The sequence below is a fragment of the Ovis canadensis genome, chromosome 5 (genome assembly GCF_042477335.2).
Source record: "Ovis canadensis isolate MfBH-ARS-UI-01 breed Bighorn chromosome 5, ARS-UI_OviCan_v2, whole genome shotgun sequence".
Classification (NCBI taxonomy): domain Eukaryota; kingdom Metazoa; phylum Chordata; class Mammalia; order Artiodactyla; family Bovidae; genus Ovis; species Ovis canadensis.
Window position 1 is genome coordinate 122,472,610 of NC_091249.1, and position 15,051 is coordinate 122,487,660.

Genomic DNA, 15,051 nt, shown 5'->3' on the forward strand with positions numbered 1-15,051 from the left:
TTTCTGGATTCTGAGGCATTCCCTGTTGAGAAGCCAGATTTTTAGCTTGATTGGTAAGGGTTTTTGTTTATCCCTAGGTAAGGAGATCATAAGGTTGATGACGTTGAGGGTGGTGTTTCTTGCAGATTTTTTAGAGTCGCCATGGCTTGTACTGGAATTTTTTTCTTCCCAGGAATTTCGCCGCTTTTTTTTTTTTTCCTCTATTTTGAACACCGGATGCTCTCCTGGGGGCAGATCTTTCAAAGAGGAAGCCAGTTGATTTTGTTGGATCTATCTGGAGAAATACAAGCATACCCCTTTCCCTGTAAGATTAATTTCCTAGATTTCCATTGTTTAGTTAGCCTGTCTTGATACCAGCCAGGCAGAGGAAGAGAAGTGTCTTTCAATTCTAAGAAATGTTTTTCTGCTTATGTCAAGATACCAACTTGTGGTAAGTTTTTAAAATTTTAAAACAAATAAAGCTGTATTAACAATAGTTATAGGATTAAAGAATATCTTGCGTTTGGAATCTAGTGGAGTCTGCTCTGGATAGAGAAGACAGAATTGTTCCTGTGTATTCCTCCTTTAAAAATTTTTCTATTTGTAGTTTCAGTGTGTGAAATGGCGGAAGTGTGGTTCCTAAAAATAGATTGTAATTCAAGAAAATGTTGTTGAATAATAGATTGATTAGAACTATACTAGAAGTTTTTATATTTTTTAATACAAAAACTGAATATGAGAAGTCAGAAATTATATTGATAAGGTAAGGATGTAGGTGAATAACCTGAATAAGAGCATATAATTTATTTTGTTGAGCAGAATGAAATTTAGTATAAAAGACTTTATATTTTTTGAGAGACCAAAATGGGGCTTTGGTGTTTTTAGTCTCATCTATATAGAAAACATCAGCTTGAGGTATAGGTTGTGATATAACAATGTGAGAGATAATAAATGTAATATTTTTGAAGAAATTTCAAAGTTTATTAGAGGGATAATGAAATGAAATTTTTTAAAAGTAGTCTGAGAAAGCTATTTGGAAATCGGTAGAAGTTTGTAATGTATTTTTAAGTTGAGCTTTATTAATAGGCAATATAATTTGGTGAGGATAGGAGCTAATTAAAGTCTTAGTTATATTTTTTTGTTGTTGATTATTAGAGTGATAAAATCAAGACAGACAAAATGGGTGTATATCCATTGTCTCTTCAAAATAGGTACTTATCCATTTTATTGGGTATTCTTGTTGGGCAAGAAGTCTTGTGGGAGAATGGAGAGAGAGGAGTATAAACAACTCTAAAGGTAATTCAAGCCTAATATGAGTAAGATATCGTTTTTGTATAATTTATTTTGTATTAAACAGAGTTTGTGTGTGTGTGTGTGTGTGTGTGTGTGTCTTGTGAAAGTGAATGAGGGCTATTTAAATCTGGATCTCCTTTTAAAGTATTTGGTGGCTCAGACGGTAAAGCATCTGCTTGAAATGCGGGAAACTCAAGTTCAATCCCTGGGTGGGGAAGATCCCCTGGAGAAGGAAATGGCAACCCACTCCAGTACTCTTTCCTGGAAAATCACATGGATGGAGGAGGCTAATAGGCTACAGCCCATGGGGTCGCAAAGAGTCAGTCATGACTGAGCGACTGCACTTTTAAAGAGGGTCTAATCCAGTTTATATTGTCTTAAAGTTTTTGAAAGTCATTCAAGGTTGATAATTTATCAACATGAATCTGTATTAGTTGGGGAGTAATATGTTGTCTATTAACAATAGATCTTAAGTAAGGTTTGGTCTAGAGGTTTGAATCTTTTTAGGGGCAATGATTAATTTAGAATCTTTTAAGCATTGTTGAGCTATGTCAAACATTTGTTGACTTTTTAAAACAGATGGAGCCAAAAACAATATATCATCTATATAAAGAATAACAAGAAAGTCATGAAATTGTTTTTTCACAGGTTCAGAGGCTTTGACTACATAATATTGACATATGGTGGAAGAATTCATCATTTTTTGAGGCAATACAGTCTATTGATATAATTTATGGGGCCCAATATGATTAGGAAAAGGAAGAGGGAAGGCAAACCTTTCTCGGTCTAGAGGGTGTAAAGGTATAGTAAAAAAGCAATCCTGTACATTTATAATAATAATATGTCAGTTTTGAGGAATAATGGTAGGTGATAGAATTTTTGGTTGCAATGTACCCATAGGTTTTATAGATGCATTAACTTTTTGAAGGTCTCTTAAAAATGTAATTTGTCAGTTTTTTTTTTAATTACAAAAATGGGAGAATTTCCAGGAGAACAAAATTTTTTAATATGTTTTCACTTTAAATGTGTATCAATAAGTTTCTTAGTAGCTTTTAGTTTCTCTTTTGTAAGGGGCCATTGTTTTGTCTAAATAGGCTTGTCACCTTTTCAAGTTATTTTAATAATTGTATTGTTTGTTAAGTGAGCAGTGGCCCCTAGGAAAAATGTGGAATGCATATTTGAGTTTGTCATTGCATAAGTAAATCTCATTTTATTAAATTAAGAAGTGCATCTATCACGTACGGTCGTAATGTTGTAGGCTGGCTGGCTTGAAGCTCAACATTCAGAAAACGAAGATCATGGCATCCAGTCCCATCACTTCATGGGAAATAGATGGGGAAACAGTGGAAACAGTGTCAGACTTTATTTTGGGGGGTTCCAAAATCACTGCAGATGGTGACTGCAGCCATGAAATTAAAAGATGCTTACTCCTTGGAAGAAAAGTTATGACCAACCTAGATAGCATATTCAAAAGCAGAGACATTACTTTGCCAACTAAGGTCCATCTAGTCAAGGCTATGGTTTTTCCAGTAGTCATGTATGGATGTGAGAGTTGGACTGTGAAGAAAGCTGAGCTCTGAAGAAGTGATGCTTTTGAACTGTGGTGTTGGAAAAGACTCTTGAGAGTCCCTTGGACTGCAAAGAGGTCCAACCAGTCCATTCTGAAGGAGAACAGCCCTGGGATTTCTTTGGAAGGAATGATGTTAAAGCTGAAACTCCACTACTTTGACCACCTCATGCGAAGAGTTGACTCATTGGAAAAGACTCTGATGCTGGGAGGGATTGGGAGCAGGAGGAGAAGGGGACGACAGAGGATGAGATGGTTGGATGGCATCACTGACTCGATGGACGTGAGTCTGAGTGGACTCCGGGAGTTGGTGATGGACAGGGAGGCCTGGCGTGCTGTGATTCATGGGGTCGCAAAGAGTTGGACATGACTGAGTGACTGAACTGAGCTGATGGATACATTTGGACATTTTGATAAACCTCTTGTATTTTGGTTTGAGAAACTCCTGTAATTTGGCAAGAAATTTTCTGTATAGGCCAAGATTTGGCTCATAAATATTTGGAAATAATAGTAATATCAAGGAGACCAGAAAATTTTTTGCCATTAATTTTGATACTTACATTTGGTTGGGTATATTCAGATACTACTGATGCCCATAAGGATTGTTTTTGATCTGAATTGTCAAATGCATCTGTCTGTACATCATTAGAGGAGTTAATAGAAATGTAAGATAAAAGAAATAATTGAGCAATTTTGTCTCTCATTTTGAATTGTCATAATATCTGAGAGACATTATAATTTGAATTTCTCCCTTATAATCTGAATCAATTACTCTAGGGTGAACAGTATTGGCCAAATAAAAGACCAAAATTTTGTGGGGGTAGGGGTCCAAAAAGTCCAGTAGATATTTTAGAAGGGACTGCTTGAGGAAAAAGGAGAAAATCATTCAGGGCTGGTATATTGATGGTAGCACTGTCAGATGTCGAGGGTTTGAGGGAAAAAATGGAGTTTGTCCCTGGTTTTTTGTTGATGGGACCCGGGAAGTCCACAGCTTGGAGTTTTCCAAAATAGGCTTCCTTACAATATCACATTTAGATTGGAATTTTCTGGCCCAATGTATCCCCTTAGGGCAATGAGGGCAAATTTCTGGAGGGTTTTTTTTTTTTTAATTGTTTTAATTGTTTTGTGTGTGTTTTTTAGGAGAATCCTTTTTAAAATGTTTTATCTCCACATGTTAAACATCTTTTATATCTCTTTTTAAAGGTAGCAACCATTGTTTCAGTTAATATTTATATTTTTTGAGTTTCTGATCCTAAATTGTGATAAGCCTTTAAGTAATTAATAATAGTCTCAAACTCATGAATTGGAGCAATAGCTCTTTAACATTTTTTGTTTGCATTTTTATAAGAAAGCAGTTTTTTTAGCTGTATTTTGGTCTCTTTTTCAATAACATTATGGGAAATAGCAACTTTCAATCTCGCTAAAAAATTACCATAGGCTTCATTAGGTCCTTGAAATATTTTTGTGTGGCTATCTTCAGGTTTCATTTACTTTAGCTTTTCAGGGGGGAACACAAGGTTGGGGTTTACCCATATCCATATGTTGGGCTCTAAATCTGGACCATCTTTATTAGGGTCAGGTGGCTCAACTATCTGGAGTTTATATCTGGCAAGGCTTTGTTTGGCTAAGGGCAGGTGTGGCATAGTGAATGCTAGAAAGGATTCGTTTTTCATGTCCCAGTCTAGTAATTCAGAAAGCCTTTGTCGTGAAGGAGAATGAGTAGATAGTGTTTTTTCATAAATATGAGTGTGTGTTAAAGGCTTATCGTCGTCATTAAGGAAAGCATCGTTAGCTTTAGTGTCAAAAAGAGCCTCTGAAGAGTCATTGTCAGAGTCCTTTGTCCTTGGGTTGAGATGACTTCTGGTTTGGTGTCTGTTGCAAGGAGGAGGAGCACTTGGGGCAGCTGGAGAAGGGCTGGTGGGATAATTTTGAAACGTTTTATGTTGTTTTAATTGGGCCTTTTGTAAAATTTTATCATCTAATTTATGTTCATGTAACAAATGTGCTGCCTGTTGTCGAATATCAGGGAGGCTAGAATTTTCTTGACATGGCAAAATCATGGCTTTAATGAGGGCCCATAAGGGCTAGAAATCTATTGGAATATTTTTTCCCTGTCTTATGGCTCATTTAACATTCTTTCTAACCTGGTTCCAAATCTTTAAATCAAAATTGCTTTCATTAAGGAACCAGGGATTATGTTCAATTCCTTGAACCTTAAATAAATGATGAAGCAAAGTAAAAAAGTGGTGGGGCTTTCCAGCCGTTTGTCTCATAACCCCGCACTTACCGACCTCAGTAGGTCCACAGTCACTCCGTCCGCTTGCCAAGGGCGTACTCCAGGGCCCTGTTCGGGTGCCCCCTGTTATGCTCTTCTTGACAGACCAGAGCCTGAGGAAGGAGTCGATGAAAAGAAGGCAAAGGAAAGTAGGACGCGGGGAACCCAAGTCTCCAGTGGAACAGGGTGTTTTATTCATGGCAGTGTGTTTATATATTGTAATACAAGGAAGCTTTAGGAAAAAAATAAAGGAAAAACACCGTAACCAGACACATCACAACAGTAACTAAGGGAATAACAATCGTCATGGGCCCATAACAACAGTTACTAGGGGAACAACAGTCGTCACAGGGCCAGAAGGCAACCCATGTATTGGAAATAGGAACATGACTAAGTAGTTTTACAGAAAAGTAAAGGTTACTGAAAGGAACCCAGGTGTGTGTTCTGCCGCATGACCTCAGTCCTGAGAACTGTGTGCATCTCTGTTCATTCCTGTTTTCCAGGAACTGATAAGGAACAGAGGGCCCTTGAGAAACGAAAAACAACATATAGGCTTCCTTAAAATTAAACGTTCCCTGACATAGATCAACTTCAAAACTGCAAAATTACACACACCTGGAAACTCCAATTAATGACTAGAACTACTGTTTGTGATTAAAGTGACAATTATTCAAAAATCAGCACATGTCTATTCTCTATGTCTGTTTCTTCACTGTTGCCCTGTAAATGGGGAGAGGGGAGGAGAGGGTGAAATGTATGGAAAGAGTAACAGGGAAACTTACATTCAGCTCAGTTCAGTTCAGTTCAGTGGCTCAGTCGTGTCCAACTCTTTGTGACCCCATGAATCACAGCACGCCAGGCCTCCCTGTCCATCACCAACTCCCAGAGTTCACTCAGACTCACGTCCATCGAGTCCATGATGCCAACCAACATCTCATCCTCGGCCATCCCCTTTTCCTCCTGCCACCAATCCCTCCCAGCATCAGAGTCTTTTCCAATGAGTCAACTCTTCGCATGAGGTGGCCAAAGTAGTGGAGTTTCAGCTTTAGCATCATTCCTTCCAAAGAAATCCTAGGGTTGATCTTTTAGGATGGGCTGGTTGGACCTCCTTGCAGTCCAAGGGACTCTCAAGAGTCTTCTCCAACACCACAGTTCAAAAGCATCAATTCTTCAGCGCTCAGCCTTCTTCACAGTCCAACTCTCACATCCATACATGACCACTGGAAAAACCATAGCCTTGACTAGATGGACCTTAGTCAGCAAAGTAATGTCTCTGCTTTTGAATATGCTATCTAAGTTGGTCATAACTTTTCTTCCAAGGAGTAAGCATCTTTTAATTTCATGGCTGCAATCACCACCTGCAGTGATTTTGGAGCCCCCCAAAATAAAGTCTGACACTGTTTCCACTGTTTCCCCATCTATTTCCCATGAAGTGATGGGACCGGATGCCATGATCTTCGTTTTCTGAATGTTGAGCTTTAAGCCAACTTTTTCACTCTCCTCTTTTACTTTCATCAAGAGGCTTTTTAGTTCCTCTTCACTTTCTGCCATAAAGGTGGTGTCACCTGCATATCTGAGGTTATTGATATTTCTCCCGGCATCTTGAGTCCAACTTGTATTTCTTCCAGCCCAGCGTTTCTCATGATGTACTCTGCATATAAGTTAAATAAGCAGGGTGACAATACACAGCCTTGATGTACTCCTTTTCCTATTTGGAACCAGTCTGTTCCATGTCCAGTTCTAACTGTTGCTTCCTGACCTGCATACAGATTTCTCAAGAGGCAGGTTAGGTGGTCTGGTATTCCCATTTCTTTCAGAATTTTCCACAGTTTATTGTGATCCACACAGTCAAAGGCTTTGGCATAGTTAATAAAGCAGAAATAGATGTTTTTCTGGAACTCTCTTGCTTTTTCCATCATCTAGCACATGTTGGCAATTTGATCTCTGGTCCCTCTTCCTTTTCTAAAACCAGCTTGAACATCAGGGAGTTCACAGTTCACATATTGCTGAAGCCTGGCTTGGAGAATTTTGAGCATTACTTTACTAGCATGTGAGATGAGTGCAATTGTGTGGTAGTTTGACCATTCTTTAGCATTACCTTTCTTTGTGTGTGGAATGAAAACTGACCTTTTCCAGTCCTGTGGCCACTGTTGAGTTTTCCCTATTTGGTGGCATATTGAGTGCAGCACTTTCACAGCATCATCTTTCAGGATTTGAAATAGCTCAGTAGGAATTCCATCACCTCCACTAGCTTTGTTCATAGTGATGCTTTCTAAGGCCCACTTGGCTTCACATTCCAGGATGTCTGGCTCTAGATGAGTGATCACACCATCGTGATTATCTGGGTCGTGAAGATCTTTTTTGTACCGTTCTTCTGTGTATTTTGCCATAATATAAAATAGTAAACTTACATTACCATATGTAAAATAGATAGCCAATGGGAATTTGCTGTGTGGCTCAGGAAGCTCAAATAGGGGCTCTGTATCAACCTCCAACAGTGGGATGAGTTGAATGGGACGGAGGCTCAGAAGGGAGTGGTTGTATGTATACCTATGGCTGACTCATGTTGAAGTTTGACAGAAAACAGCAAAATTTTGTAAAGCAATTATCCTTCAATAAAAAATAAATTTTAAAAATATCAGCAGGGTTCATGAGACTGTCAGCATTTTCCTTTAGTGTCAAGAGACTTATACTCCTTTCAGTAAAGTTTAAGAATTTGGAGAGAGATAAAATTTGCATTCTGTTTGACTAAATTACTGGTTAAGCTTTGCAGTAACTGAGTTATGGATAATTGTCTCATTTATGTCATGCAATCTCTTTGGCATATATAGTATTTCAGAACTAGATTATTATAGAACATACATTTGTAAGCAGCAGTGTTTTAAAGCTAAGTGTCTTTAGGTGCCTTTTGGTAATATATGGTCTCAATTTGCAGTGTTATGCAGAATAGGATTCAGGGCCCTAAATGTACACATTTACCTCACTTTGTCTAAGGAGAATTTAAGTTTTCCCATAAGTCCTGTGAGTGATGAATCTGATCACATTTCCTTGATTGTGAGGAAGGAGCTAAATTTAGTGCTATACTTCCCCTTAACATACTATATTTTATGGTATTGATTTTGAGTAATACCTTTAGTTTGGATTCCATTTTATCAAAACATGCTTATTTGTGCTTTCTAACATTTTACCTTTCTATCTGTCCATTTCTTTGAAAGCTTCCATATATACTTACAGCGGAGCTTAAGTGGGCCAAAGAGCCTGCGTTCACACCCAGCTCTGCCTCTTACTGTGTAACTTCTGGACCATAGCCTTCTCGTGTTTGTTTTCTCATTTGTAAAACATAGATTTTAAGAGTATCTTCATAGTATCATTGAAGGCTTAAGTTAAAGTGATGCGTGTAGAACGAGGACTAGCACTTAGTTTTAAGTATTAGCTACTAATCAGACTTTATTTTTTGGGGTTCCAAAATCACTGCAGATGGTGACTGCAGCCATGATATTAAAAGATGCTTACTCCTTGGAAGAAAAGTTATGACCAACCTAGATAGCATATTCAAAAGCAGAGATAATACTTTGCCAACAAAGGTCCATCTAGTCAAGGCTATGGTTTTTCCTGTGGTCATGTATGGATGTGAGAGTTGGACTGTGAAGAAAGCTGAGCGCTGAAGAACTGATGCTTTTGAGCTGTGGTGTTGGAGAAGACTCTTGAGAGTCCCTTGGACTGCAAGGAGGTCCAACCAGTCCATCCTAAAGGAGATCAGTCCTGGGTGTTCACTGGAAGGACTGATGCTGAAGCTGAAGCTCCAGTACTTTGGCCACCTCACACGAAGAGTTGACTCATTAGAAAAGACTCTGATGCTGGGAGGGATTGGGGGCAGGAGGAGAAGGGGAAGATAGAGGATGAGATGGCTGGATGGCATCTGGGACTCAATGGACGTGAGTCTGAGTGAACTCTGGGAGTTGGTGATAGACAGCAAGGCCTGGCGTGCTGCGATTCATGGGGTCACAAAGAGTCGAACATGACTGAGCAACTGAACTGACTGACTGACTGACTAATAATAATGACAATTTTATCCTTGTGGAATATCAACAATTAAATGAAAAATAGTAAAAACTAAAATAACAAACAAATATACTGAGATATTTGGAAATAAGCAAAACAATAGAATGTTGTTAAATGTTTATGGATGGGTTTTAAGTGTCATGAGATCTCATGCTTATAGAATTTTTATTAAAAAGAAATTACAAATGCAAAATCAGAAATAAAAGTAGGTGCAATTTGCTAACTTGTCTGAAAACTAATGACAGGTTGTTTTTTGTTTTTGTTTTTTTAACAACAGCAAAATAATACTGTCTCAGCCTTGCTCAGAGATAACATTATCTGGTTGCAGTGATCTACATTATAATTTATTTCAAAGTTTGAAATAAAGAGATTTCAGAGATTTTAAAGTAGCACTAGAACTTACGTTGGTTTGTTCATAAACTTGTAGCGTTTATTTTGATAGGCATAATGACTCCACTCTAGTCAGATCTGTTGGAAAAGGAATGAAAATTGCTGTCCTCTCTTCTTTACCCCTTTCATTTACTTATTTTTTTAATGGAGGATAGTTGCTTTACAATGCTGTGTTGGTCTCTGCCTCACAGCAACGCGAATCAGCCATAAGCGTATATATATGTCCTCTGCCCCACACCTCCCCGACCCCGGCCCGCCCTGCTCCCCAGTCCCTGAGCACAGTGTCGGGCTCCCTGGGTTACCCAGCAGCCCACCCCTGACTGTATCCCTTAAGGTAACGTGTGTTTCAGTGCTAAACTGTCGGGTCATCCCGCCCTCTCCTCCACCTCTGCTCTGCCCAAAGTTTGTTCTCTATTCTGCATCTCTATTCCTACCCTGAAAATAAGTTCATCAGCAGCTTTTTCTAGATTCTACATACATGCGCCAATGTATGTACCGCCGCCAGTTTGCAGAGGCAACTGCGTCCGTGTACACCATGGAGAGCTGTGAGAAGGCAGTTAGCAACAAGGACCGGCAGCTGCATCCTCAACCAATGGACTGCGCCAGACTCTGGCCAGGCCTACTGTACTGGAATCAGTAGATCGAACGGCTCAATAAGAAATAAAACACAAACAAATTCAGTTAATAACCACTACTCTGTGAGAGTTACATAGCTATGCAGTTTTGCCTCCCAACAGACTGTGAACCCAGATTCCAGATGTTGGGGTACATGGCTTAAGTTGAATAAAGTCACACTTTCTATGGTATTGGTACCAATCCTTGAGGACCACATAGCTGTCTCACTATTCCCATCTTACCAACTGTAATAAAAGTGTAAAGGTCAGTGACCCCAAAGTCTTAGGTGCCTCTACGTGGATCTCTCACTCTAAGAAGACAGAAAAGCCTGCTGAACTTTCAAATGTGCTTCCATAAGCAATAAAGAACCGGGGAGCTGAACCCGTGCAATCCATCATGTACGATAGGTCTGGTTGTCTTATTTGCATTGGTTCCTTGCTTGATTCCCTGGAGAAGGAAATGGCAACCCACTCCAGTATTCTTGTGTGGAGAATTCCATGGACAGAGGAGCCTGGCGGGCTTCATGGGGTTGCAAAGAGTCAGGCATGACTGAGCAAGTATCACTCACTTGCTTGATTTGGTGGCTGAACAAAGTGAATGCTGTGTTGCTCAAAACCAAGTCATCATCTTCAAGCACAGCAGTGGTGGTCCTGCCTTTCTCACCCCTTCGTGGTAAGGAAGGTGAATTTACATATGATCATATCCAACTCCAGAGCTTAGCACTGGATCTAGCATGTAGGTGACTGAAAAACCGGTCACCAACGCACTGAGAACATGCTCATAAACGCTTGTGTCGAAGCCGAACTCTTCATTGCCCGTTCTGGCAACGGATCGGGTTTACGACCAATACAACAAAGCTGATCTGCGAAATACACGTCGCTTTCATCAGTCTTCAGCTGTAACCTCCTCAGTTGCAGTTACTGGGCCAAGCACTTCTCGACAGCATAGTCGCCACTTTAATAATGGAAATGGTGTAGAAATCAGTAACTTCTGTCAGTTACAGACTGAGGTACATCACATGCAGGACTTCTCCTCCATGGCAGGCTGCCCTTCTTAGAGAATGCATTGTTGTGACTACTTGGGAAATTTTTCGACACGTTTCTAGGAAGCGTAGGGGTTTTTCACCTTGATGTAAGAGATGAAGCAAGTATGAAAGACAACCAGGGCAATACAAGGGAGCACCTCCTTCTGCGTCAGGGGACCCTCCTTGGCTCTTTTAATCAGAAAGATTCTATATGCACCATATGGTTGAGAAGTCCCATACAAAGTGATCAAAACCCAGCAAAAGTCGCAATACAAATTTCTTGTTCTAAGGGCCTTAGCAGTGTTTGGAAGCAGCAACAGGATCTGACTTGCTCAGCGTATTTGTTGCACATTAAGAAAAGCATCTTAGAGGTAAATCCAGCATGTTTCTGGGGATTTTTTTTTAATAACATGCAAAATTAATAAGGAAGTGTTAGTAGTTCACATTTAAGGATTTAATCATAAATAAGTTTGGGGCTTTATTTTAATGCCAATTATCATACTATTGGTTCTACCCATCCATTTAGTTAGAAATTTTTGGAAACCCTTTGTTCACTGTGAAGCATTCATCAGGTGATATAGTTCCATCCAAAACATCCAACAATAACACCTCTAATTTTTTCAGTAGGGTCTCCATGGCCTTGCAAGCAAAACTTACAAATGTACAAATCTTATAAAACTTATAGACAGAGTTCATAAGTAGGAGAATTAGAAGTATTTATGTGTCTTACTAAATCAATGAGTAGTAATTAACTTTTCTTCTAGATACTTTAGGTTTAAAAACATTTTCCTTGAGGTTTTTATGTCAAAGCCTCGGGTAATGTTTAAATGATTTCTAAAGAATTTCTTGATAAAAGCCTCTTGATATATTTTAGAAGTCAATGTTATCTTTGCCTTGTCCTTCAGCACTTGGAAATAGACATTATTTTACAGTGAAAGAGAAAGTGGTTTGGGACCAGTCATCTTTAACAAACTTTATTCTGAAATAATTTATATTTGCAGAAGAATCACAAGGACAGCTCCCATATACCCTTCACCCAGTTTCTCCTAAGTTAAACAACCATGACACATTCATCAAAACTAAGAAATTAACTTTATACAAGTCAGGAAGCAACATTTAGAACTGGACATGGAACAACAGACTGGTTCCAAATAGGAAAAGGAGTACGTCAAGGCTGTATATTGTCACCCTGCTTATTTAACTTCTATGCAGAGTACATCATGAGAAACACTGGTCTGGAAGAAGCACAAGCTGGAATCAAGATTGCTGGGAGAAATATCAATAACCTCACATATGCATATGACACCACCCTTACGGCAGAAAGTGAAGAGGAGCTAAAAAGCCTCTTGATGAAAGTGAAAGAGGAGAGCGAAAAAGTTGGCTTAAAGCTCAACATTCAGAAAACGAAGATCATGGCATCCGGTCCCATCACTTCATGAGAGATAGATGGGGAAACAGTGGAAACAGTGTCAGACTTTATTTTGGGGGGCTCCAAAATCACTGCAGATGGTGACTGCAGCCATGAAATTAAAAGATGCTTACTCCTTGGAAAAAAAGTTATGAGCAACCTAGATAGCATATTCAAAAGCAAAGACATTACTTTGCCAACAAAGGTCCATCTAGTCAAGGCTATGGTTTTTCCTGTGGTCATGTATGGATGTGAGAGTTGGACTGTGAAGAAGGCTGAGCGCCGAAGAATTGATGCTTTTGAACTGTGGTGTTGGAGAAGACTCTTGAGAGTCCCTTGGGCTGCAAAGAGATCCAACCAGTCCATTCTAAAGGACATCAGCCCTGGGATTTCTTTGGAAGGAATGATGCTAAAGCTGAAACTCCAGTACTTTGGACACCTCATGTGAAGAGTTGACTCATTGGAAAAGACTCTGATGCTGGGAGAGATTGGGGGCAGGAGGAGAAGGGGATGACTGAGGATGAGATGGCTGGATGGCATCTGGGACTCAATGGACGTGAGTCTGAGTGAACTCTGGGAGTTGGTGATGGACAGGGAGGCCTGGCGTGCTGCGATTCATAGGGTCGCAAAGAGTTGGACATGACTGAGTGACTGAACTGAACTGATTTACTAAACTGCAGGCTTTATTCTAATTTTGGTATTTTTTCCCATTAATGTTCTTTTTCTGTCCCAAGATCTGATCCAGGACTGCCCGTTGATTTAGGTGCCACGTCTCCTCCGTCTCCTCCTGTGAGGCAGATTCTCAACCTTTCTTTGTCTTTCATGCCCTGATAGTTCTGAGTGGTTCTCGTCCCGGAGCTTGTAGACCGTCCTTCAGGTTGTGTTCGTCTGACGTTTTCCAATGCCTAAACTCAGGTAATGGATTTGGGGGAAGAACACCATAGGAGTGAAGTGCTTTACCCACTGTACCATTTCAGGGGGTATATGCTATCAATATGACTTATTTCAGGTGATGTTAACTTTGACCACTTGATTAAGTGCCCAGGGCTCTCCACTGTACAGTTATCTTTCTTTTCCCATATTCTCTTCCAAACCACCCTCAAGAGGAAGGGAACCAACTCCATTTCCCAGAGTGAACAATATCAAACAATTTGTGGGCATTAATAAAATAATAAACTAATAAATATTTAGAGGAAATATCTTGAGGCTATGCAAATATTCTCTTTCTTCTTAAAGTTGCATCTACTAATGTTAGCATTTATCAGTGGGTCTTGCCTGCAGCAGATATTACTATGGTGTCTGATGGTGATTTTCTATTTCCTTCATGTCTTCTGCATTTATTAATTGGAATTCATCTCTAAGGGTCCAATATTTTGGTCACCTGATGCAAAGAGCTGACTCTGGGAAAGACCCTGATGCTGGGAAAGATTGAGGGCAAAAGGAGAAGGAGGTGGCAGAGGATGAGACAGCTGGATGGCATCACCACTCAATGAACATGAATCTGGGTCAACTCCAGGAGACAGTGAAGGACAGGGGAGCCTGGCATGCTGCAGCCTGTGGTGTTGCAAAGCATCAAACATAACTTAGTGACTGAACAAAAACAAAATCTGTGAGGAATATCCCTTCCTCCCCATCTATTTGCTCATTAATCATTCAGTTACTCATTTATTTAAATAGGAACTTAGGCATGTTTATTTCTCTAGGTTATAATGCCATACTATTTGTATTTATTATGCTGCTCAAATTATTCTGCTTTAGCCATTCCATCTATTTTATACTGGTTCCTGTGTGCTTTTGACATACCCCTACCTTAATTTTTTTTACTTTTTCTCTTTTTTTGACCTTACTTTCTGGAACTATATAAGATGCTCCAGAATCTTACACTTCATTGCCCCCAGACTGAGAGTCAGCCATTTCTCTAAGGAGACTTGATCCCTTTTACTGAAGAACAGTATATAGATCGAAGATCTGGGAATTAGATATATCTGTTGCAATTGGAGGGTCACTCTTTCTAGGCTCTCTTAGCAGACAGGTCTAAGAAATCTATGTCTGTATACCAGCCCACATACACACATACCTGTACTTATTTCATTGTCTATACTACACAGCATTAAACAAGTGAGCTCATCACGATATTACCAACTCTAATCTAGCACCAGAGGCTTTTCCATGACCTCTCTAATGCCTTTGTAACTTCCTTCTCTGGCAGTGAGAAATCTGGCTCTCATTATCTGCATAGTTCATCCCCAGTATATAAATAGTGTAGTGTCAGAACTGCTGAAATACTGCTGTACGAAACAAATCTGCCAGAGTACTGCTTGTAAATAGTTCTTTTCTTTTGTCTTTAGAGTTAGATTATCCAACCAAAACACTACTTTCCAACATTCTTAGGGTCAGCTCCTATTATCCATAACCCCTTCAGTGTAGTTAAGTCACAC

General features: G+C 39.5%; 1 long non-coding RNA gene across 2 annotated transcripts in view; it reads left to right on the forward strand.

Moving 5' to 3' along the window:
* Positions 1-257: 257 nt before the first annotated feature.
* Positions 258-15,051, forward strand: part of LOC138440554 (uncharacterized) — a 29,655-nt gene continuing 14,861 nt past the window's right edge. Inside the window, exons 1-3 of one of the 2 annotated variants that reach the window (XR_011257079.1) lie at positions 258-430; positions 1,191-1,275; positions 13,448-13,528. This is a non-coding gene — a long non-coding RNA (uncharacterized lncRNA). The remainder of the gene's footprint in view (positions 431-1,190; positions 1,276-13,447; positions 13,529-15,051) is intronic. The other variant, XR_011257080.1, reaches the window with a different exon arrangement.